Raw genomic sequence first — 24,484 nt, forward strand, 5'->3', positions numbered from 1 at the left:
TATAAGAAAACATTTTACTTTTACTTATTGTAGACCCTTAATTGCCTGAGTGGGTTATAGTTGGCCTAATTTGAAAATAAGACCAAAAATGTATATTTTAATTCCTGTTGACTTCTTATCTGTAGTGATTTAAATGGAAAGTTTTTAAATTTATAAGAATAATGGTTTGAAAGAAAAGTGGAACTTTATAACATCAATCTTATCATAACACGGAAAGCTTTAAGATAAATAAAATAATTTTCATTATATAGCCCAACGATCACAGTTTCTAACAGTAGTTTTAAAAGTTAATTTTACCTCTATTTTAACAGCAAAAAACAGGAATGCGGTCAATAGCAATTTCATTCCACATTGTATTATTTCTATTCTAAGAGCAATCTTCTAGATTAGTGGTTACTCATAAAACTTATACTAAATTGCAACAAGGTAATCAAGAGGAAAATGTAAAAGTTTTGGTTAAAGATGCTGCTGACTAAACAAAAAGACTTACTACCTGAGCTTTGTTTTGTTTTCTTGGTGTTGGATTAACAAGGTAGAATTTTCTATACTCGAATGTTGAAGTGAAAAATACTAATATTTTATTTAAATAATAACATTGTAATTTTAAGCAATGTATCTGGAATATTATTACATCTTTAATAGAGGAAAATTTGTTATAATTAAAATATTTGATTTAAAAAATTTTTTTTTCTAGTGTTAAATATATAGATGATTGACTGTGACTTCATGTGTGTAATACCCCTTTGTAAATTATGCATGATACTTATTTGAAAAGAACTGAGTATATTGTTAAGGGATATTCAGTTCAACTTTACTATTTTTGTACTATTTACATATAACTAGAATGTTGTGAATCTAAAGACATGAAAGTTATTGAGCATTTTAAGTGGAGCTTATTGCTTATTTCATACTTAAAAAAAAAACTCTCTAGATTCCTTCTGAAGACCTCAGACTTTCAACAAAGGAAGGTGTGCCCTTTCCAAATTTTCCCCCAAGAAAGGATTAAAATAAATTGTCTTTCTGTTTTTCATTGCAACTGTGACATGTAAGCAGGCATATTCATTATTCAAGAAAGTTATAAAACTGTAAAAATGTCATTACAAAATCTATCTTAAAAAATATTAAATGCCACATGATTACTCTCTCTTCTGATCATCCTATCTCTTTGGTGTTCTAAGAACTATGAGTAAAGTCTGTAAATTAAACTTTGGCTTTCCATATTGGATTTCCTAACACTGATGTTATCCAGACAGGCAATCTTGAACATTTATTTGGACTACCAGGTCTGTTTACGTTTAAAATATTTGTATTTAAACCTACCATACAATTATTTGTTTTCTATTTGTCCCATCTGGTCTATATAATTTTTTTCTCTCTTTTTCCCCATTCTTTTTGGATTAAGTGTTTTTTAAATTTAATTCACTCTCCTTTATTTAGTTTAACATTGCATTCTCTAGATATTCTTTCTATGGTTACCAGGGGGCAGATCAGAAATATCCTTAACGTATATAAATTAAGAATGTTACCACTTTCTGGGACAATGAATGGACTTTTTCATCCTCGAAATCCATTTTCACCTCCTGCCTATCATTCCATTCTTTTCATGTATTCTATCTATTTATTTATAAATATATACATTTTATATATTTATCATGTATTCTATTTTATGTATCATGTATTCTAATATTTCAGTCCTTACAACTTATTACTAATCTTGTTTTGCATGGTCAGTATTCATTTAAAGTCACCCAATATTTACCCTTTTGTTGTTTCTCATTCCTTTCTTCATCTCTGTGCTTCCAAATGTGATTTATTTTCCTTTTAATAAAAGAACTTTTAATATCTATTTTTTATCTTCTGAGACTGAATCCTCGCAGGTTATTTTGTTGTTGTTGTCATTCTAAATATTTTTCTTTCCTTATTTTTTCCCCATCTTTCATTTTGAAAAAATTCAAACCTAGGGAAGATTTGGAAGATCAACTTGATAAAACATATCTTTAAGCTAGGCTGATATATTTTTAACATTTTGCCGTATTTGCTTTCTTTGTTTATTGATCCACATTTGTCTGTCTATCTATCAATCTATCTATTTATGCTTTTGCTCTTCTTGCTAAAACATTTTAAAATAATTTCCAGATATCATGACATTTCACTCCAGACATTTCAGAATGCATATCCAGAGAACAAGCACATTTTCCTACATAACTCCAGCATTGTTATAACCAAAAATATTAATTCAATATTTATTACTGATTCAGTTATAATGTTTGAAATATAGTCCATAGTATAGTCCATTTCTTCCCTGGTGGCTCAGAGGATAAAGCGTCTGCCTACAGGAGACCCAGATTCGATCCCTGGGTTGAGAAGATCCCCTGGAGAAGGAAATGGCAACCCACTCCAGTATTCTTGCCTGGAGAATCCCATGGACAGAGGAGCCTGGCAGGCGACAGTCCACAGGGTCACAAAGAGTTGGACACGACTGAGCGACTTCACTTCACTATAGTCCATTTCTGCAATTTTTCCAAGAATGTCCTATCTGAAATAGTCAGTATTGATGTGCTATATTTATTTTTCATGTCCCTAGTTTCCTTTAGTTTGAAACAGTGATCCAATTTTTTATGTCTTTCATGAACGTCTCAATTAAAAAAGTTAGATTTTTAATTAAATGTCTCATAATTTGAACATGATGAATTGCATCCTATTATTCAGATTAGAAAGTTTTATAAACAATGTTCATATGTGGTGCTCTGTATTTTCTGTTCTATCACATCAAACATGGTTTATTTCTATTTTTTTGGTAATCCTCAGTTTGATTACCTGGTTAAAGTATCAATAGTACCTACCAGCTCTTTGAGCTTTAAAACTCATTAAGTAATCTGTAAGATGATACATTGGCATTGTGTTCTGTTCCCCAGTATGACCTTTGATTAAAGTCATTCTTCACTTTTCTGTCATTTAATGGATTCATGGATTTTTAAATATATGTTATGATGAATTATTATCTGTGCTATTTTCTGATGCTTAAAAATGTCCCATATTTGGCCAGCAAAATAATGGATTGCAGAATATCTATTAATGTATATATATGTATACATATAACTATAATACTTATAAGATTATATGTATATATAATATATGTGTATATACTCATATATATTATATTTACTGGATTACAGAATCTATCTATATATATAGATATAGAAATATACTCATATGCATATATCCCCATTTTGAAGATATACTTGCTATATTGATAAAAGTTTGGTAATTTTACAATTTTATAATATTAAGTATTCTGATAGGTGTGTGAAAGTATTTTGCCGTGCATTTAATTTGCATTTCTCTGATGGGTGATGAAATTGAGCACAGTCTAATATCAAAGCACAGCAAAATATCAATTTGGATAGTCTGTTTTGTGAAGTGACCATTCAAGCCTTTTGTATACTTTTCTATTATCTTTTTTTTTTCTGATTGATTTGTAGGAATTTGCTATATATTTTAGGTGTGATTCTTTTATAATATATGCATTGCAACTATCTTCTCCCCTTCTTTGCTTTGACGTTATTTTTCTCTGAATGGTGTCGTTTGATAAATATAAGTTTTGAAATGCCAAGCATTAGCTGAACAGAGAGGAAGCAGAGCTTTCTTACTTTGCTGGTGAGCGTGTAAATTTATACAACCATTTTTTAAAACTTTGGCACTGTTTACCAAAGAGAAGATACAAATACTCTGTGACACATCAGTCTAATCCTAGGTATAAACTTAAGAGAAATGCATATATACTTTCACCAAAGGGCGTATGAAAACTATTTAGTGTTGCCGCGAACGTCAACCTCACATTTGAGCGTTCCCTCTTTTCTTACAGCCACGGTCCCCAGATTGCTACTGCGTTAGCAGTAGTCCAACACTTGCAAACAGATTTAAAATAGTTTTCAGTGTTTCCAGGTACTCTTGACAGAGGATTAGCATGCAACATATTATTTGGCCATTGTCAGAAGCAGAAATCTTAAAGTGGAATTATGTATGTTTTTTCACGTGTCTAGCCCTAAATTCCTAAGTGGGGTCATTAACTTAAAATCAGAAATAAAGTAGCTTTTATTGTTGTAAGTCTACAAATATAAATGTAGAATCTCTGAATTCCCACTTAATTTGCATGTGTCTTTTGTGTAATATCAGCATTAGTAAAACCTGGGTGGTCAGGATTTTCAGGTTTTTCAGGGATTCCAAATCAATTTCTATCCAGCCTGATTCTTTTATAGCATCCACTTAATGGTAGGTTTGTGATCCCTCTGAGTGTTGGGGCTGTTGTGTGCCCCCTCTTCAGGCAGTGTAGTGCTCTGCCTGAAGTGTAATAGCTGTGGTCTCATCATTCTTATCTAGCTATATTGACCATTTTCTCCATGTGGCTTTAAAAGGACCATTCAAATGGGTTTTCACCATAGCAATTCTCAGAACAGTGATGTTAATTAATACATGTAACAAGTATTATAATTAATACCAAAAACTTTACCAATTAAACATATTAAAGTCTCTAGGATAAATATCAACAAGCATTTTTCTTTCCTTAAAACAGGATATTTTTGTCTCTTGAGATTTCAAAAATGAAAGTTCTTATATTTTTCAAGTTTTTATAATCTGCTAATTTGCTTTGAGAAGAAAAATTTGGGATTCCCCAGTGTACCTTTTAAATTTTAAAATGTTGAAGTAAGTGCATAGGACTGGACCAAGCAGAGGAAAGCAAACATCAAATACTACAGAAATGAGCCTTGCCAAGGGATGGTCTGGATGACCTAATATGGGGTTTTTGCCATCACTAACACCTAAGGCTTGAGGGACTTTAAGATTAACTGCATTGGAGCAGAGATATATGCTGTCCTCACTGGAAATTCTTGTGTCTGGTGAGATATAAAGTCATAAAGTTACTTCATCAAATAGTGCTTTACAAAGGGAAGGAGGAGAGTTGCAGTGTAGGCCAAAAATGATCTAAAATAAAGGCTAATCATTACCCCTAGGAGCCACTTACATAATATTTAGATACAAATAAATTAATCAAATTCTCTGTTCTTTTCTTTGGTACAGTACTAGACGTGTGTTAAAATGTAGTCAAAAGTCAGTTGGCAGAATGGGAAATCTATATTCTCAGATGTGGTTGGTTGAAGAAGAAAGTTATACAGTTCAACAAATGGCAATTTGACAATGAAGTAACCTACTCCCTATAAAATCTGGGACAGTATGTGGAATGAAATATAGTGCTATTGACCATTGGCTCAGTTTTCAAGTGGGGGTAGATGGAATGACCTTATCATCTCCATGAGGAATAGGGTGAGGATAGGAAATGAAAGTCTGTCGATCAGGTGGGACTAAGACATTGAAGTACAAGTGCATGCTTTTGTAGTAATTATTCTATTTCCCACGTGTACAAAACAATTATGTGGGGACACATTATTTTGCTTTTGTTTATAGTTGCTAACCAAATATTTGAATGAAAAGTACTGGTTTTCATTAACTTGTAAAAACACAGCACTATATTTTATATAGTTGAATTTTTGAACCCAATTATACTGCTATAGGAGCTCATTGTCTTTAAAAATAAAATGATATGTGTATTTATATATTCAGTAATTTCATCTTTTGGAATTTAATCTACAGATATTCTTATCTACACTAAAAATTACTGTTATAAAATGTTACACACTGAAGCTTTATTGATGTAGAAAAATTTTACATGCCCAGAAATAGTCCATTGATTAAACATATTATGGAATATATTCAATATATAAAAAGGGAGCTTATTGTGTGCTGAGGACTAACTATCTTAAAATGTTTGTAACATGCTCCTTGATGTATTAGGGTTGGTGCAAAAGTAATTATGGTTTTGGATTCTGAATTTTAAATCATTATAACTAGGATCAAATATACCTTTATTAATCAAAATAGGAACCATTACAATCAACACATTTTTGCCAGTGAGAAATGTTTGTTTATTCCTGCAGCATAAAAATCCATGTGTCAGAGTTTGGCTATCTTTTGGAAAGCATTTTCTGCATCCTGCTGGTTGTGATAGCATTTTCCCTGCAAGAAGATATTGAGATGTTTAAAGAAGTGATGGTGAGAGGTCAGGTGAGTATGGCAGATGAGGCAGAGCTTTGCAGCCCAATTTCTTCAACTTTTGAAACGTTGGTTGTGCAATGTGCAGTTGAGTGTTGTTGCGAAGCAGAATTGGTCTCTTTCTGTTCACCAATGCTGGCTGCAGATGTTTCAGTTTTGAGTGCATCCCATTGATTTGCTGACCATACTTCTCGAATGTGATGGTTTCACTGGGATTCAGAAAGCTGTGGTGGATGAGACCCGCAGCAGATCAATGAACAGTGACCATGACCATTTTTGGTGCAAGTTTGGCTTTGGGAAGTGCTTTGGAGCTTCTTCTTGGTCCAGCCCTTGAGCTGGTTGTTGTATACAATCCGCTTTGTCTCACGTCACATCCAGTTGAGAAATGGTTTGTTGTTGTTGCATACAAGAGAAGACAACACTTCAGAATGAAGATTTTTTTGATTGCGGTCAGCTCATGAGGAACCCACTTACTGAGCTTTTTCACCTGTCCAGTTTGCTTCAAATGCCAAACAACTGTAGAATGGCTGTTCTTGGGCAACTTCTCATGTAGTTGGAAGAGGATCAGGTTCGATGATCCTCTCAGTTGGTCGCTGTCAACTTCCAGTGGCTGGCCACTGTGCTCCTCATCTTCAAGGCTCTCATCTCCTTTGCAAAACTTCTTGAACCACCACTGCACTGTACATTCATCATCAGTTCCTTGGCTAAATAAGTTGGTGATATTGCAAGTTGTCTCTGCTGCCTTATGACACATGTTGAACTCGAATAAGAAAATTACTCAAATTTGCTTTTTGTCTAACATCAATTCTGTAGTCTGAAATATATGTAAAAATATGTAAAATAAGCAGCAAGTAATAATTCATTAGCAAAAAACATAAAGCAAGAAATGCACATTAAAATGATGTATAACATAACCACATTTATTTAAGAGTGTATTCCAATATCAAATGACAGAGTTCAACAATGCAAAACTATAATTACTTTTGCACTAATGTAATATATTAAGCATCCTGTATGTGTATCTCTTTACTTTTGAATAGAGAAATTATGCAAGGAGAAATAGAAATTCAGGACTTCCTTTGGAGATAAAGACAGGGAACAGGTGGTAGAGGGATGCAGAGAGGCTTTGCATACCTTTTATTCTTTCTTTTTGAATCATGAAAACATAGCACTTATTCAAAAAATAATATTTAAATTGCAGTCACAAAATGAAGATCAACTATAATTTGTGAAAAATAAATATAGCAGCAATACTTAGATGAATTTTGAGTTGTGCCAAAGTGTTATTAGATCATAGAAAAGCAAGGAAATTCCAAAAATCATTGCTACTTCTGCTTCATTGATTACACTAAAGCCGTTGACTGTAATCACAATTAGAATATTCTTAAAGAGATGGAAATACCAGACCACCTTATCTGCCTCCTGATGAACCTGTATGCAGGACAGGAAGCAACAGTTAGAACTGGACATATAATGACAGACTGGTTCAAAATTGGGAAAGGAGTACATCAAGGCTATATATTATCTGCTTATTTAACTTATATGCAGAATACATAATATAAAATGCTGGGCTGGATGACTGACAAGCTGGAATCAAGATTGCCAGGAGAAATATCAATATGCAAATGATATGCAAATGCAATATGATATGCAAATGATACGACTTTAATGGCAGAAAGCAAAGAAGAACTAAAGAGCGTCTTGATGAAGGTGAGAGAGGAGAGTGATCATGTTGCCTTAAAACTCAATATTCAAAAAACAAAGCCATGGCATCCAGCCCCATCACTTCACAGCAAACAGATGCAGAAACAATGGAAACAGTGCCAGATTTCATTTTCTTGGGCTCCAAAATCACTGTGGACGGTCACCGCAGCCATGGAATTAAAAGACACTTGCTCCTTGGAAGGAAAACTATGACAAACATAGACAGCATATTAAAAATCAGAGACCTCACTTTGCCAGCAAAAGTCCATCTAGTCAAAACTGTTTTTTTCCAGTAGTCACATATGGATGTGATAGTTGGACCATAAAGAAGGCTGAGTGCTGAAGAATTGATGCTTTCAAACTGTGGTGCTGGAAAAGACTCTTGAGAATCCCCTGGACAGTGGAGATCAAACCAGTCAATCCTAAAGGAAATCAACCCTGAATATTCATTGGAAGAACTGATAGTGAAGCTGAAGCTCCAGTATTTTGGGCACCTGATGCAAAGAGCCAGCTCATTGGAAAACACCCTAAAGCTGGGAAACATTGAGGGCAAGAAGAGAAGGGGGCAAAGAGGATGAGATGGTTGGATGGTATCACTGACTCAATGGACATGAGTTTGAGCAAACTCTGGGAGATAGTGAAGGACAGGGAAGCCTGGTGTGCTGCAGTTCATGGGGTTGCAAAGAGTCGGATATGACTAAGCAACTGAACAACAACAAAGTATTACAGTTATGTTTTAGTCTTTCTTATTTGAGGGATTTGATTGATTATCTTGTCTGAAAGATATATCAGTTCAGTTCAGTTCAGTCTCTCAGTTGTGTCCAACTCTTTGCGACCCCATGAACTGCAGCACGCCAGGCCTCCCTGTCCATCACCAACTCCTGGCGTCCCCCAAACCCATGTCCATTGAGTCGGTGATGCCATCCAACCATCTCATCCTCTGTCGTTCCCTTCTCCTCCTGCCCTGAATATTTCCCAGCATCAGGGTCTTTTCCAATGAGTCAGCTCTTTGTATCAGGTGGCCAAAGTATTGGAGTTTCAGCTTCAACATCAGTCCTTTCAATGAACACCCAGGACTGATCTCCCTTTGGATGGACTGGTTGGATCTCCTTGCAGTCCAAGGGACTCTCAAGTCATAAATCACAGTGCTGACAGAATCCCATACCATACAAAGATCACATTCTCTGATTTTTCTTTACAAGAACAGACATATTTAAAACACTGTAATTTTGATATCTGCCCTTAACGTAGTACCAAATGATATATTGGAGGACAGTATTGCACAGTTTTTTGCATCATGAAATAAAGAACAAAGATCACTTATGACCCTTTACATTACGTTTGTGTAATCGTTAGGAAGCTCTCAGTTAGGCTTTTTTCCAGTTTCCTAATGTGATTAATTTTGTTAGTTTAGGTTTATTTCTTGTCCCTGTATTTCATGAACACTGATATTATATATATGTGTGTGTGTGTGTGTGTGTGTGTGTGTGTGTATGCATATATATTCTTGGGCTTTCCAGGTGGTGCAGTGGTAAAGAATCCAACAGGAGACACAAGAGACATCGGTTCAGTTTTGAGTCAGGAAGATCCCCTGAGAAAGAAATGGCAGCCCTCTTCAGTATTCTTGTCTGGGAAATCCTATGGACAGAGAAACCTGCTGAGCTACAGTCCATAGAATCATAAAAAATGAGAAATGACTGAGTAACTGAGCAGCAATGAGAAATATAGATATGTAAACTTGCATATATATATATATATACACACACACACACACATTTATATATAGTAAGTCTTGTCTGCATAAATATATTCTTCATAAAAAATTACAGTGATATAATAGGACCTTAAAAATGTATTTTGTATAATGACATTTAAATGAGTGTTATTTTTGCCAGACTAGTCCACCTTGAGAGATTTACATATGTATTATGATCTTTCCTTAGGACATACCTATAGAATTATCCTTTAAGAAATTTTATGAGAATCTTTTAAGTATGAAATGAAGCATCCATGATCAGACATACTTTCATAGCCAAAGTATTATTCATCTAATGACTGAATTTGTTTGCTAGGGCCGCCATAACAAAGTACCACACAATGGTTGGCTTAAGCAGCAGACATTTGTTTTCTCACAGCTCTGGAATCTAGAAGTCAGAGGTCAAGATTTTAGCAGGGTAGGGTGTCTCCTGAAGTTTCTCTCCTTGTTTCCAGAGGGCCGTTTCCTCCTCCCTTGACGTGGTCTTCCCTCTCGTTGTGTCTGTAGCCAAATATCCTCTTCTTCTAAGTCTACCTGCATGCCTTCATTTTGACTTGATTACTTCTTTTAAGACTTTATCTCCAAATATGGTTACATTTCGTGATATTGTACAACCCAGGTGTGCTAAATGCCAACTGTGCTAAGCAGAAAATGAGGAAGTAATAGCTTTGGCTTCCATTCAGCTTTCAAAATCTCACTTATTTTCTTCTCAGTAGCTGAACCTGAAAGAGCTCTTCCAGCAAGGGCTGCCTGGTGAAAGTATATCCAAGGTGTGCAAACTTGTGATTCAGGGGAGAGCAAGTCAGGCAGTGAGTAATTCTGAACAACAGACAGACAAGCCAGCAAGTCTCAAAATGTCAGTTGACAATTAAATCATTCCACCAAAACTGTAATTTACAGTCACATTTTGAGAAGAAAAATAACACATCTAACCCAACTTTGCCATTTCAGTCTGTCCAATATGCATCATTCATTTGAAATCTACAGTATACTTGACTGCATTTACCAGGTGTTTTAAAACAAATGATGTTTTAAAGGAATTCAGTGAAGACTGAAAGAGGTATTTCAAAAAGTGATACAATGTGTATTTGAATTTTCCTCAATTATTGTACATTTTATCACTGACTGTTGAAATTAAAGCTTTAAGAAAGTAACCCTGAGTTCAAGAATTAACTAGAACAGAACATTTCTTTTTTTTTTAAATAGTTGTTTGTTTACTAGTAATCAGAATAACTTCTGAATAGGGCAAATACAATATATCCTTCTTTTTTTTTTTTTTTTTAGGTTATAACACAGCTTTACTTCCCCTGTTCTCTTAATCTACTACTGAAAATGATTCCAAATATTTTTAGTAGAATATTTGTCCTTTGTTCACTTTCCCTGATTTCAACAAAGTCTTTATATTATCAAACAACAACAGCAAAACAAGGAACCGGTCTTCTCTTCCAGAAGAAACAGCTTTTGCTTGTGTAAAATTAAAACCTAGTGGTCCTGAGAGTAAATGGGAAAGGAACAAAAAGGAATTTAAGAAAGAAATATGCTGTATCTTTCTCAAGGTTTTTATGACCCTCATTGTCCAATATTCTGTTATTTTATTTCAATTTTACTAGCTGGGATGTCTGCTGAAGGAAGTATGAAAACAAGCAGAACCCAGATAGAAGTACACAAGTAGTTAATTTGCAAGCTGTCATGTTATTTGACTCATTATGGAACTTTCTGCCAACGTAAAACCTTTGCCTGATTCCATGATTCTGTGTTAGGTTTAACTAGGTAAGCATGAAAGATACTGTATATGTCCAGTGAAATGTAACTAGCTCCCAAAGCGTGTGCTACTTTGGATGAATATAATGTACATACACATTGTCAAATGTACTCCTTGAATATGACAACAGAGTAGTTCCAAGACAGATGTAATTTTAGTTTTATATAAAAAATGTATATATAAGTGGATGAGTGGGGATATAGAGATCTAAAGCCCAGTGGTTCTGACCAAGGGAAAAACAAATATTAACAGGTACACTGAATTAATAAATGGTGTTATTAACCACCATGAGAGCATAAGAATTTGTTACTCATGTGCTCTAACTTTTATGATAAATAGACATTAGCTTCACGATAACTGTGATTTTCTTTAGCTTGATTGTATGACAGCAGTATTTAACTGTTGAAATAGTTTTATTGGTATAGCTGCATTTCCTAGTGCCAGAGTAAGAATACATATTTTCATTTTGCTTTGCTCCCACAGGGGGAAAAAAAAAGACCCGGAATGATCTAATTATGTTTGAAAACAGAGATATATGAAGTTTTCACTTCTAATTGACGCATAATACACTACCATGTGTAAAACAGATAGCTAGTAAGAAACAGCTGTATAGGGCAGGGAGCTCAGCTCTGCACTTGGTGATGACCTAGAGGTGGGGAATGGCAGACTGGGGTAGGGGGAGACTCAAATGGGAGGGGATGTATGTATACATATGGCTGATTAACATTATTGCACAGCCCTCTAATGAATGGAAGTATCAATTCCTCCTACTTTCATCTTAAGAATTGCTGACTATTTGTTTTTATGACAAATGTTCAGAGACATCAGCTCCAATCAGCACAGTGCAGGGGAGATGTATGTACCATAAATATTAACATCTGTAGTATTTTCAGAAGGAAAAAGTGGGCTAATTGAGGTTTTTGAATGGGTTAACACTATACAACAAAACTGAAATTGATACTTTCATAGCACTATAAAGATTATTTAAAAAGGAAAGCAAAAATAAAATAGTGTAGTCATCTTAGTACTTGTGTGTTATTCTAATTCCCAGCTGACTTGGGTAAACACTCAATACAAGGCTAACTATAATTTACAGTGATTTCTTTCTTAAGTTGTTTTGGCTGTTTTGTGTCCTTTTCCATATGAACTTTAGGATCAGTTGGAATTTTGACATGAATTTCCTTGAATCTGAAAAGCTTGTAGTTTGAGGAGTAGTGTCATTTTAACAGTGTTAAGATTTTCAATCCGTGAATATGGAAGCTTTTTCTACTTCTTTAGATTGTTTTTAATTTCTTTAAACAATGTGTTTTATAGTTTGAGTATACAAGTCATGCACATCTTAGGGTAGTTTTATTTCTAATTATTTTATTATTTTTGAGATTTCTTTAAACACCCAGAACCAAAAAACACAAGATCTTCCACTACTTCCCAAAGGGGCTTTGTGTGTGTTGGGCTGTATGTGTCAGGGCACATCATCAACACACATCCAGGAAGTTTAAAAATGTGCCTGCATCTTTACTTTATGCTTCCTTAGAGCCTCAAAATTATCAAGCGATGACAGCTATGGCTTTCTCTAGTCTTTCCTGAGCACTTATTATTGTTCAGTCTCTATGTCCTGTCTGACTCTTTGTGACCCCATGGACTGCAGCATGCCAGGCTTTCCTGTCCTTCACTATCTCCCAGAGTTTGCTCAAACTCTTGCCCAATGAGTCAGTGATGCCACCAACTATCTCATCCTCTGTTGCCCTCTCCTCCTCCTGCCCTCAATCTTTCCTAGCATCAGGGTCTTTTCCAATCAGTCAGCTCTTTGCATCACATGGCCAAAGTATTGGAGCTTCAGCTTGAGCATCAGTCCTTCCAATGAATATTCAGGGTTGGTTTCCTTTAGGATTGATTGGTTTGATCTCCTTACTGTCCAGGGGATTCTCAAGAGTCTTCTCCAGCACCACAGTTTGAAAGTATCAATTCTTCAGCACTCAGACATTTTTATGATCCAGTTCCTACATCCATACATGACTACTGGAAAAACCAGAGCTTTGACTAGATGGATCATTGCTGGTAAAGTGATGTCTTCTTTTTAATTAACTGTCTATGTTTGTCATAGCTTTCCTTACAAGAAGCAAGTGTCTTTTAATTTCATGGCTACAGTCACATCTTCAGTGATTTTGGAGCCCAAGAAGTTAAAATCCATCACTGTTGGCATTTTTTACCCATCTATTTGCCATGAAGTGACGGGGCCAGATGCCATGATCTTAGTTTATTGAATGTTGAATTTGAGCCAGCTTTTTCACTCTCCTCTTTCACCCTCATTAAGAGGCTCTTTAGTTCCTCTTTGCTTTCACTTTCTGCCATTTGAGTGGTGTCATCCTGAGATGTCAACCTCAGGATATCCTGAGGTTGTTGATATTTCTCCAGGCAGTCTTGATTCCAGTGGTGCTTCATCCAGCCCGGCCTTTCACATGATGCCCTCTGCATGTAAGTTAGATAAGCAGGGAGACAGCATGCAGCCTTAATATACTTCGTTCCCAATTTTTGACAAGTTCTGTGTCTGGTTCTTGGAGAAGGCAATGGCACCCCACTCCAGTACTCTTGCCTGGAAAATTCCATGGGCTGAGGAGCCAGGTAGGCTGTAGTCCATCGGGTTGCTATGAGTCGACATGACTGAGCGACTTCACTTTCACTTTTCACTTTCATGCATTGGAGAAGGAAATGGCAACCCACTCCAGTGTTCTTGCCTGGAGAATCCCAGGGACGGGGGAGCCTGGTGGGCTGCCGTCTGTGGGGTCGCACAGAGTCGGACACGACTGAAGCGACTCAGCAGCAGCAGCAGCAGCAGCATGTCTGGTTCTAACTGTTGCTTCTTGACCTTGACTAGATGTTTTTGTGGAATTCCTTTGCTTTTTCTGTGATACAGTTGATGTTGGCAATTTGATCTCTGGTTCCTCTGCCTTTTCTAAACCCAACTTGTACATCTGGAAGTTCTCAGTTAACCTACTACTGAAGCCTAGCTTGAAGGATTTTGAGCATTACCTTGCCAATGTGTGAAATGAGCACAGTTGTACAGTAGTTTGGACATTCTTCGGCTCTGTCCTTCTTTGAGACTGGAATGAAAACTGTGCAGTTATGAACATTTGCAGGAACTTTGAGATTCCTAGGAAAATGTTGAAGTTTTCAAAGTCCTTAAGGACACATCTTTCCCCAGCCTTTCATCCAAAGGTTTTTTTTTTTTTTTTAGGCTCTTGTTTTCCTCAGCTGTTATCTATCACCTTGGGCAGCAGCACAATGAAAATATTTTTGACAAATTTCTTGGAAGTAGCAATAGAAATAAGTTTTTAGAAATATGCTAGTCAATTCTGGTAGGTGAAATGAAGACACATCTTTTATGCTGTTATTCTCTGACACAGGTCAGAACAAATAATTAGTTATAATTCTTTATGAATGAGATTCATTCTGTTCTTTCAGGTACTGGGAATGTAGGCTGTGACTTTCACTCATTTCATTGAACTGGGGTGTGGGAGATGGGACTGGGGCAAGCTACAACTTCACTGTTCTTGCCAAGAATCCACTGTTTGTTTGTTTGTTTGTTTTTTCCTTCCTTTTTTTTTGAATAAATATTCCCATGGATTGCTTCAAGCCTTTGGTTAATTTTGAGTTCTGAAAAAGTTTATTCTGATGATCTTTGCCCATTTGAAAAAAAAAATTGCTTTATGGATGGACAGAATTTCCAATTCCCTATTGTGCAGTTTTTGCTGATATGCTGACATCATTGTGTGCTAATTTTTACTAAAAAATGTCTTTACCCTTTTATTGATCAACAAATTTATAGTCTCTTATTTTCTTAATCTTTTGTTAGTTGATGAAAGCTTTGTTTTTGACAATCTATTTTGCAGTACTGGCTCTTCTGATAATAAACTTTATAAATATGTTTGTGCAACCTCTCTTTATTCAGCAAACATTAATTGAATGCATGCTATATATGAGGTACATATCTTACTAGACATAGGATATATACAAGTGAGCATCTCAAAGTTTAGTGGGGCAGACAAGCATCTAAATTGTATAATCATTTATACACTTTTGCCATTAATTATAAACATCACATTTTTTCTAATATGAATATATTTACCCATTAAATAAGTCACTTAAATTAAAATAACAAGGTTAATTTAGCAACTGGGTATTTCTAATTTTGAAAGCACAGTCCTATTAAGGTATAAAATAAGGATTCTGAAAACCAGACATTCTTCTTGAGTTTGTTTAACTTGGACCAAGGACCTGCTTGCCTGAATGACATGCTTCATTCCAACTTTTAAACTGTCGACTGAGTTAAGATGTGTTGATGAATACTAATTTCTTTTACTAAAAGCTCTAACACTGAGACATGCCTGTTGTCTGCTTGTTCCATCAAATAATGAAAGGTCTTAGTGATTTCCTCCACTGTGTGGATGTTGGCACCTGGAGCTAATGGACATATTTCAGAGAACCCATGCTATAAACTACTCTGTTTTGCCATTTATTGATGGCCTCGAAGGTGCCTTTATTCTATTTCTGCTGCACGTGTTTGATACTGTAGCCCCCTTTTGAGACCATCTCAGGGATTATTTATAATGTACTGATGTTACCTTATTAGTAGCTGCTATTTCTGCACAGAAGCATGAGGTTTGTTGATACTTGTTTTACTGCTGAAACTTTATTTTTGGTGTCTGGTAGACAACTATGGAGTTTCACTCCTGAAACATAATGGCAGCCTGAGTGAAAAGTCATCCCCTGCTCATTTTCCTGTGGGTCCTAAAGGTTCAAACAAGCACCTGAATAAGCTTTAGAGCTTGACAGATAATGCAATTTCACAATGTTACTACATTTTTGTTTCAATTGGCACTTTCAATATTCTTACAGTTTGTGGGGTTGATAACTTTCCTTTGCAGGAGTATTTAAAAAATAGGTCCAAAGTTATAGCATGAATGTAAATTTATAGAAGGGAAACATATTAAAGCATTTTTTCAAATTTAATTTTGGAACAGTGCTTTTTTAGCACTGCTGAGTAATTCCCAAGGCTGGCTCTCCTGTGATCTAGGAATCTACGCACAGAAACAATGTGAGATGATGGGAGGGCTTCACTCTGCCCAATTTGCAGGGGGTGCTTTTTTCTTCAGCTTCTTCATGAAGAGCTCCAAGCTAAGGCGCTTTGGGCAGCCTTGGTTCTTTTTCTTCTCTGCCCTTTAGACATCTCTGCACCATCTCTTTTCTAGTTTAGGATAATCTAACCATTTTTAAATGGATGCATGCAAACTAATTTTTAATTTAAACTACATCTTGGGGGGCAAACATTAACAAAATTGTATTTTCATTCTTTGAGGCAAGTTGTGTTTGTAAAAATATTTATTTATTTATGGCTGCGTTGGGTCAGTTGCAGCATTCTGTCTTCTGTCTAGTTGTGGACATGATACACTAGCTGCTCTGCAGCATGTGGGATCTTAGTTCCCAGACCAGGGATCGAACCCACGTTCCCTGAATCGAAAGGCGGATTCTTAACCACTGGGCCACCAGGGATGTCCCAAGCTGTGTTTTTTAATTAAAGCTTTTCCCCTATAAAATATGTATCCAAGACTGTTTTATTGTTTCATTTTTCTTTGGTTATAATATGTTATAAAATAAGAAGGCTTGAGCTACATGTAAAATAACCCCAAATTTTGTAAAACCTAGGGTAAGAAGATGATATTTCTCATATATATACACACATACATATATATGTATATAGTGTGTGTATGCATATGTATAAATATACAAATTACTCATCAGTGCCTATATACATGCATTGATTGCATATACACATGGATATATACATACGCATATATACTGTCTATTGTATGCCTCTTTATATACATATTTATTTGTGTATATATGTGTGTGTATAGAGCTGGGAAAGATTGAATGTGGGAGGAGAAGGGGACGGCAGAGGATGAGATGGTTGGAAGGCATCTCCGAGTCAATGGACATGAGTCTGAGTAAACTCCAGGAGTTGGTGGTGGACAGAGAGACCTGGCGTGCTGCAGTCCATGGGGTCACAACGAGTTGGACACAACTGAGCAACTGAACTAAACTGATACACTTATAAATATGTATACAAAGAGACATACACAATGGTATACAATATACATCCATATGTATATATGTATACACACACACACACACACACACACACACTTGGGTTACCCAGGTTGTGCAGTGGTAAAGAATCCCCCTGACAATGCAAGAGATGCAGAAGATACAGTTTCAATCCTTGGGTTGGGAAGATCCCCTGGAGTAGGAAATTTTCCTCTGGAAAATTCCACTGACAGAGGAGCCTGGTGGACTACAGTCCATGGGGTCGCAAAGAGTCAAACACAACTGAGCACACACACATACACCACCTATGTGTGGTTATATATGTAAATATGTGTGTATATATATGTACATGAAAATGGCTAAAATTTAGAAACAGATAAGTAGAATATAATTTGTCTCATTTATTCAACATTTGTTTTTGATTTTCCAGTGCATGCTAAATTATGATGTTCAGCATTGAGATACAATGGTCTTATGTGTGATGACTGTTTCTTTTTCTGAGAAATTCTTGTTATTCTTCTTGACCTGTTTTTCACTGGGGATTGTTCATTCTTTAGTCATTGATTTGTATATCTTATTGTAAATGAAAGGACATAGTCATTTATTTCTCATATATGCTATAGGCATTCTTCCAATCTGTCTTTTATTTTTGACATTTTCAATTAAAATGCCTTGTGTTTGGGGGTGGGGACTTGGTCTTGTTTTCAGGTTACTTATGCAGGGGAGGTTACAGACAGCTAATAGACAATTAAGAGCCTATGAAAACTGCTGAGAGAGCAAGCAGAGGATACTAGAAGAGGAATCTAAACCACTTGCGGAGGCACAGAAGACTTCTATGGGGATTCCTGTCTACTGAGACCTGTAAGGTTGAATCGTCCTTACTAGACAGAAGAAATGAGTGATGAGGAGAAGAAGGTGAAGAGGCAAACCAGAGCAGAAGGGGCAGCATATCTGAAGGCCAGGAGACCAAGTGAACAGAGGAAACAGAAAGAGGGCATATATATATATATAGCTGGGGAAATAGGAATGGTATTCATCAGGAAGATTTTCATAACTCATGTTAATGGGTTTTGAGTAGGAGAATGAGATGGTCACACTGAACATGTAGCAAAGAGCTGCACGATAGTGAGGTTGGAAATTCTAGAGTAATACAGCCATCAAGGAATTTTAAAACTTGTCATTGATACTTAATAGCTCAGAATCATTTTTGATAAGTTTATAGGGCTTCCCTGGTGGCTCAGCCTGTAAAGAATCTGCCTGCAATGCAGGAGACCTGGGTTCAATCCCTGGGTTGGGAAGCTCCCCTAGAGAAGGAATGGCAACCCACTCCAATATTCTTGCCTGGGGAATCTCCATGGACAGAGGAGCCTGGTGGGTTACAGTCAATGAATTCACAAAGAGTCGGACATGACTGAGTGACTAACACTTTCACTTTCATGTAGGTTAGCAATAGTAAACATCAGTTAGGTTGATATTGTTTTATCCCATAAATTATATAGTATGTGGTAGTGAAAATCCCTTAAAATTACGGGCTGACTTTGCTATGAATGTTTTATCGCTGGTTAAAGACAGTATTAGTATTAATATCTTTTCATTTCCTCTCTTAGTTTATAATGAATAGCAGTTAGGCAAACCTAGTAAATAGTAAGTTGTCAAAAGAAAATAGGAGAGAATTACAGACGTATGAAAGTCCACTTAAGAAGGAAAATTCAGATTCTATGTATTTTGGAATATCAAGAAAACAAGAAAACCTGTTATGGGACAGGGCAAATTCCCTCCAAAAAAAGAAAAAGAAAAATCATCATGAACATCATCAAGCCCCAAAGGGAGAAGTATCTTAAGGATAAATAATGGTTAAATATGTGACAAAACTTGAAGGAAGTCCCAAAGTTGTTGATGGCCCAGAGGACCTGTGCACCAGAATTTTCAAGATTCCTGGAATCTTCAATCTTATGCACCTCTTCAAGTTGGATCTGACTCTTGAAGATCATATTAAAATACTTTCATATTTTTCCCTGGAAGAGTTATGTATGAATTCATTAGCCTAGATTAGTTTGTCAGCTGACTTGAGTGTTGTCCAAGAGATGATAAAGTTGAAAAGAAACAGGAATTGGAGTACATATATTCTATGTGATAGAAGCAAGTTTGGGAAACTTGAAGATTTTAAAAAGTCAGGTTTAAGTGAGGAGCAATAAGAGCAGTCTCACTATCTGGGGGCAGGAGGACTTAAAACTTGGAAGTATGTTAAAGAGAAATTGAAGAAAAACTTCTATCTTGAAACTGCTAATTGTATATTGGTTCTAAGTGCAAATTTAATCAACAGAATTTTAACACAGTTACAACTATCTGGGGATATCTTAGAATTAATTGTAATGAAATGAGTTTTAGCATTAAAGTTCAGAGAAACGATGTTTCCTTGTCTTTCTGTTGTTGTTCAGTCGCTCACTTGTGTCTGAGTATTTGCGACTGCACGGATTGCAGCATGCCGGGCTTCCCTGTCCTTCACCATCTCCCGGAGCTTGCTCAAACTGATGTCCATTGGTTGGTGATGCCATCCAACCATCTCATCCTCTGTCGTCCCCTTCTCCTTCTGCCTTCAATCTTTCTCACCGTTAGGGTCGTTCTTCTCTAATAAGTCAACTCTTTGAATCAAATGGCCAAAGTATTGGAGCTTCAGCTTCAGCATCAGTCTTTCCAATGAATATTCAGGACCGATTTCCTTTAGGATTGACTGGGTTGATCTCTTTGTAGTCCAAGGGATTTTCAAGAGTCTTCTCCAACACGACAATTCAAAAGCATCAATTCTTTGGCACTCAGCCTTCTTTATGGCCCAGGAGTCACATCTATACATGACTACTGGAAAAACCATAGCTTTGACTATATGGACCTTTGTTGTCAAAGTAATGTCTCTGCTTTTTAATACCTATCTAGGTTGGTCATAGCTTTTCTTCCAGTGAGCAATTGTCTTTTAATTTCTTGGCTGCAGTCACCATCTGCAGTGATTTTGGAGCCCAAGAAAGTAAAGTCTGTCACTGTTTCTGTTGTTTCCCCATCTATTTGCCATGAGGTGATGGGATCAGATGCCATGATCTTCGTTTTTTAAATGTTGAGTTTTAAGCCAGCTTTTTCACTCTCCTTGTTCACCTTCATCAAGAGGCTGTTTGGTTCCTCTTCACTTTCTGCCATAAGTTTGGTGTCATCTGCATATCTGAGGTTATGATATTTCTACCAGCAATCTTGATTCAGCTTTTACCTCATTGAAGAAGAAATTGCCAAGATTTGGAGTCTACTACATGCTCCAGCCTCTGACTGTTTTGGTACCTGAGTAACACTGAGAAGCGAACAGCTAATATACCATATAATCCAGTGATGTCTGTAGTTCAGTAAGAGTGTCGTCACTGTCGCTATGTTCCCTGGGGTTTCTGAAGAGTTTGCTCATAAGGATAATGAGGAAATGTAACTGTTGCTTTTTAAGGAACCCTTGCATTCTGTTCAGGAGCTTTTAGGAAAAGAGAGAGAGGGAGGCTAGTACTCAGGCCCTCCCTTCTCAAGCCAAAGAGGGCAGAGTCACTGTTTTAGTAACTAGGGTTCCATATAAGATTTCCTTGAAAAAAAAAAAGCTGTTTTCTTAAAAGAAGAAGAAAAATATGTGAATCCATTCTTCTCACTTTACCTTGAAAAAACACTATGTACACAGAGGTTTAGCTCAGGGTTATACACAGATTAGAGCAAAATCAGGCAGTTAACTGGGATGCCTTATTTTCTAGTCCAATTTCTAATCACCATACGGTCCTACAATACAGTCAGTACACATGGGTATCCACTTTTTAATTAACAAAATGTGTGAGAGTGAAGCTCAGAAGGTAGGCTTACTCAATCATCTGTGCGTACTTAATCATATACGTCTTTTAATTTCCTAAATTCATGGCTAATGCTAACTGATATAGTGGATGACTTGTGGTGCATTTGGTGATGAATTGAAAGTAAGCCTGGTGTTTTTCTTTTCTGGCATATCTAATTCTTATTTGTGGATTAATCACTGATCCTAATCAAGCAGCTTGAGATAGATTTACTTCTTCTAAGTAGAAACAGCTCTTCTTGGGATAATAATGGATATAGGACACATACAGATGTTTGGTCATATTTTTGAGTGTTTTGTGCTTATCTGCCTGCATATTTTCCTGTGTATCTTATCAGTAGCAGGGATTGAAATGAAATATTTTTGAGACAAAGGATTGCTTGGTAAGCTTGACAAGGGGTGCAACCACAGTCATCTGGATAGGCCTTGTGGAGGTAAACATTCTTTTATTAGTTGGAAGTGTGCCCATTTTCAAATTTGTTTAAAAGGAAAAGGAAATTTTCTCCTCACTGCTTATTCCATTTCTAAACGTCTTGTAAAGACCTCTTTATCATCTTTTATTACAGGACATTATGAGGATGGCAGAAATTAGACTTTCCTGGGCATTTACAAACCTAGTGTTTTGAAAGGTATATTACTTTTTCCACTGGAAATTAATATAATGAGAAATGTTTTACCGATACTCTAAACTATAAAAACACAAACACGTTTTGTGTGTGGCATTTCTATTTCAATGGAACCCTAGTTTCTGGGTAGATCATCCCTCCATGGCCCTGACACTGTGACCTCTGCCTTGCTAGCTCACCAGTTTTTCTCCCTGATTCACTTTTCTCCTAAATGGCCTTTATACCTTTGTTTCTTTTCAATCTGGCTTTACTTATTATTTCTTTTCTCTAACAATTGCACTTCCTTACTAGCCTGTGTTTATATGAATAACTGATATTTTTCTTTCAGATTTGCCTTGATATATTTCTATTCTTTCCTGGATTTATACTATTCTTTTATGCCGAGGACTCCTAAATCTATATTCCTAACCACTGGAGGAGGAAATGGTAACCTACTCCAGTACTTTTGCCTGGAGAACCCAATGAATGGTATGGAAAGGCAAAATGATATGACACCAGAATATGAGTCCCCCAACTCTGAAGGTTTCCAATGTTACTAGGGAAGAGTGGAGGGCAATTACTGATAGCTCCAGAAGCAGTGAAGAGGCTTGGCTAAAGCAGAAATGGTGTTCATTTGTGGCTGTGTCTGGTGGTGAAAGTAAAGTCCGATGCTAAAAGAACAATATTTCATAGGAACCTGGAATGTAGGTCCATGAATCAAGGTCAAGCAGTAGACAGCAAGATTGAACATTGACAGGTTAGGAATCAGTGAGCTAAAATGGATGGGAATGGGAAAATTTAATTCTGTACTACTATAGGCAAGAATCCCTTTGAAGAAGTGGATTAACCCTCACAGTCAATGGAAGAGTCTGAAATGCAGTACTTGGGTGCAGAGCCTCAAAAACGACAGTATAATTTCAGTTCATTTCCAAGGCAAATCATTCAACGTCACAGTAATCCAAGTCTATGCCCCAACTACTAATGCCAAAGAAGCAAGCTGAAGTTGGAGGGTTCTGTGAAGATCTGTAACACTTCTTAGAACTAACATCACAAAAGATGTCATTTTCATCATAGGGGATTGGAATGCAAAAATGTAGGAGTCAAGAGATACTTGGAGTAGCAGGCAAGATTGGCCTTGGAGTACAAAATGAAGCAGAGCAAAGGCTAGCAAAGTCTTGTAAAAAAAAATACTCTGGTCAAAGCAAACACCCTTTTCTAACAACACAAAAAATGACTCTACACATGGAATCACCAGATGGTCAATACCGAAATCAGATTGATTATATTCTTTGCAGATGAAGGTGTAAAAGCTCTATACAGTCATCAAAAAACAAGACCAGGAGCTGGCTGTGGTTCAGATCACGAACTCCTTATTGCAAACTTCAGGCTTAGATTTAAGAGAGTAGGGCAAACCATGAAACCAGTCAGGTATAACCTAAATCAAATCCCTTATGATTATACGGTGGAGGTGATGAATAGATTCAAGGAATTAGATCTGATAGACAGGCTACCTGTAGAACTATGGACAGAAGTTTGTAACAGTGTACAGGAGGCAGTGACCAAAACCATCCCAAAGAAAAAGAAATGCAAGAAGGCAAAGTGGCTGTCTGAGGAGGCCTTACAAATATCTGAGAAAAGAAGAGAAGTGAAAGGCAAGGGAGAAAGGGAAAGATAGCCATGAATACAGAGCTCCAAAGAATAGCAAGGAGAGATAAGACAGCTTCTTAAATGAGCAATGCGAAGAAATAGAGGAAAATGATAGAATGAGAAAGTCTAGAGGTCTCTTCCAAGAAAACTGGATATATCAAGGGAATATTTTATGTAAGGGTATGCATGATAAAGGACAGGAAAGGTAAGGACCTAACAGAAGCAGAAGAGATTAAGAAGAAATGGCAAGAATACACAGATAAACTCTACAATAAAGGTCTTAATGACTCAGTTAACCACAATGGTGTGGTCACTCACCAAGAACTGGACATCCTGGAGTGTGAAGTAAATTGGGCCTCAGGAAACATTACTATGAACAAAGCTAGTGAAGGTGACAGAATTTCATCTGAGCTATTTAAAATCCTAAAAGATAATGCTGTTAAAGTGCTACACTCAATACGCCAACAAATTTGGAAAACTCAGCAGTGGCCACAGGACTGGAAAAGGTCAGTTTTCATTCCAGTCCCAAAGAAGGGCAATGTGAAAGAATGTTCACACTACTGCACAACTGCACTCATATCACATGCTAGCAAGGTTATGCTCAAAATCCTTCAAGCTAGGCTTCAGCAGTATCTGAACCAAGAACCTCCAGATGTAAAGCTAGGTTTTTGAAAAGGCAAAGGAACCAGAGATCATATTGCCAACATTCGTTGGATCATGGAGAAAGCGAAGCAGTTCTTGAAAAACATCTACTTTTGCTTCATTGACTATGCTAAAGCCTTTGACTGTGTGGATCACAACAAACTGTGGAAAATTGTTAAAGAGGTGGGAATATCAGACCACCTTACTTGTCTCCTGAGAAGCCTGTATGTAGGTCAAGAAGCAACAGTTAGAACCAGAACAACTGATTGGTTCAAAATTAAGAAAGGAGTATGATA

This window comes from Cervus canadensis, chromosome 1 (genome assembly GCF_019320065.1).
Source record: "Cervus canadensis isolate Bull #8, Minnesota chromosome 1, ASM1932006v1, whole genome shotgun sequence".
NCBI classification, from domain to species: domain Eukaryota; kingdom Metazoa; phylum Chordata; class Mammalia; order Artiodactyla; family Cervidae; genus Cervus; species Cervus canadensis.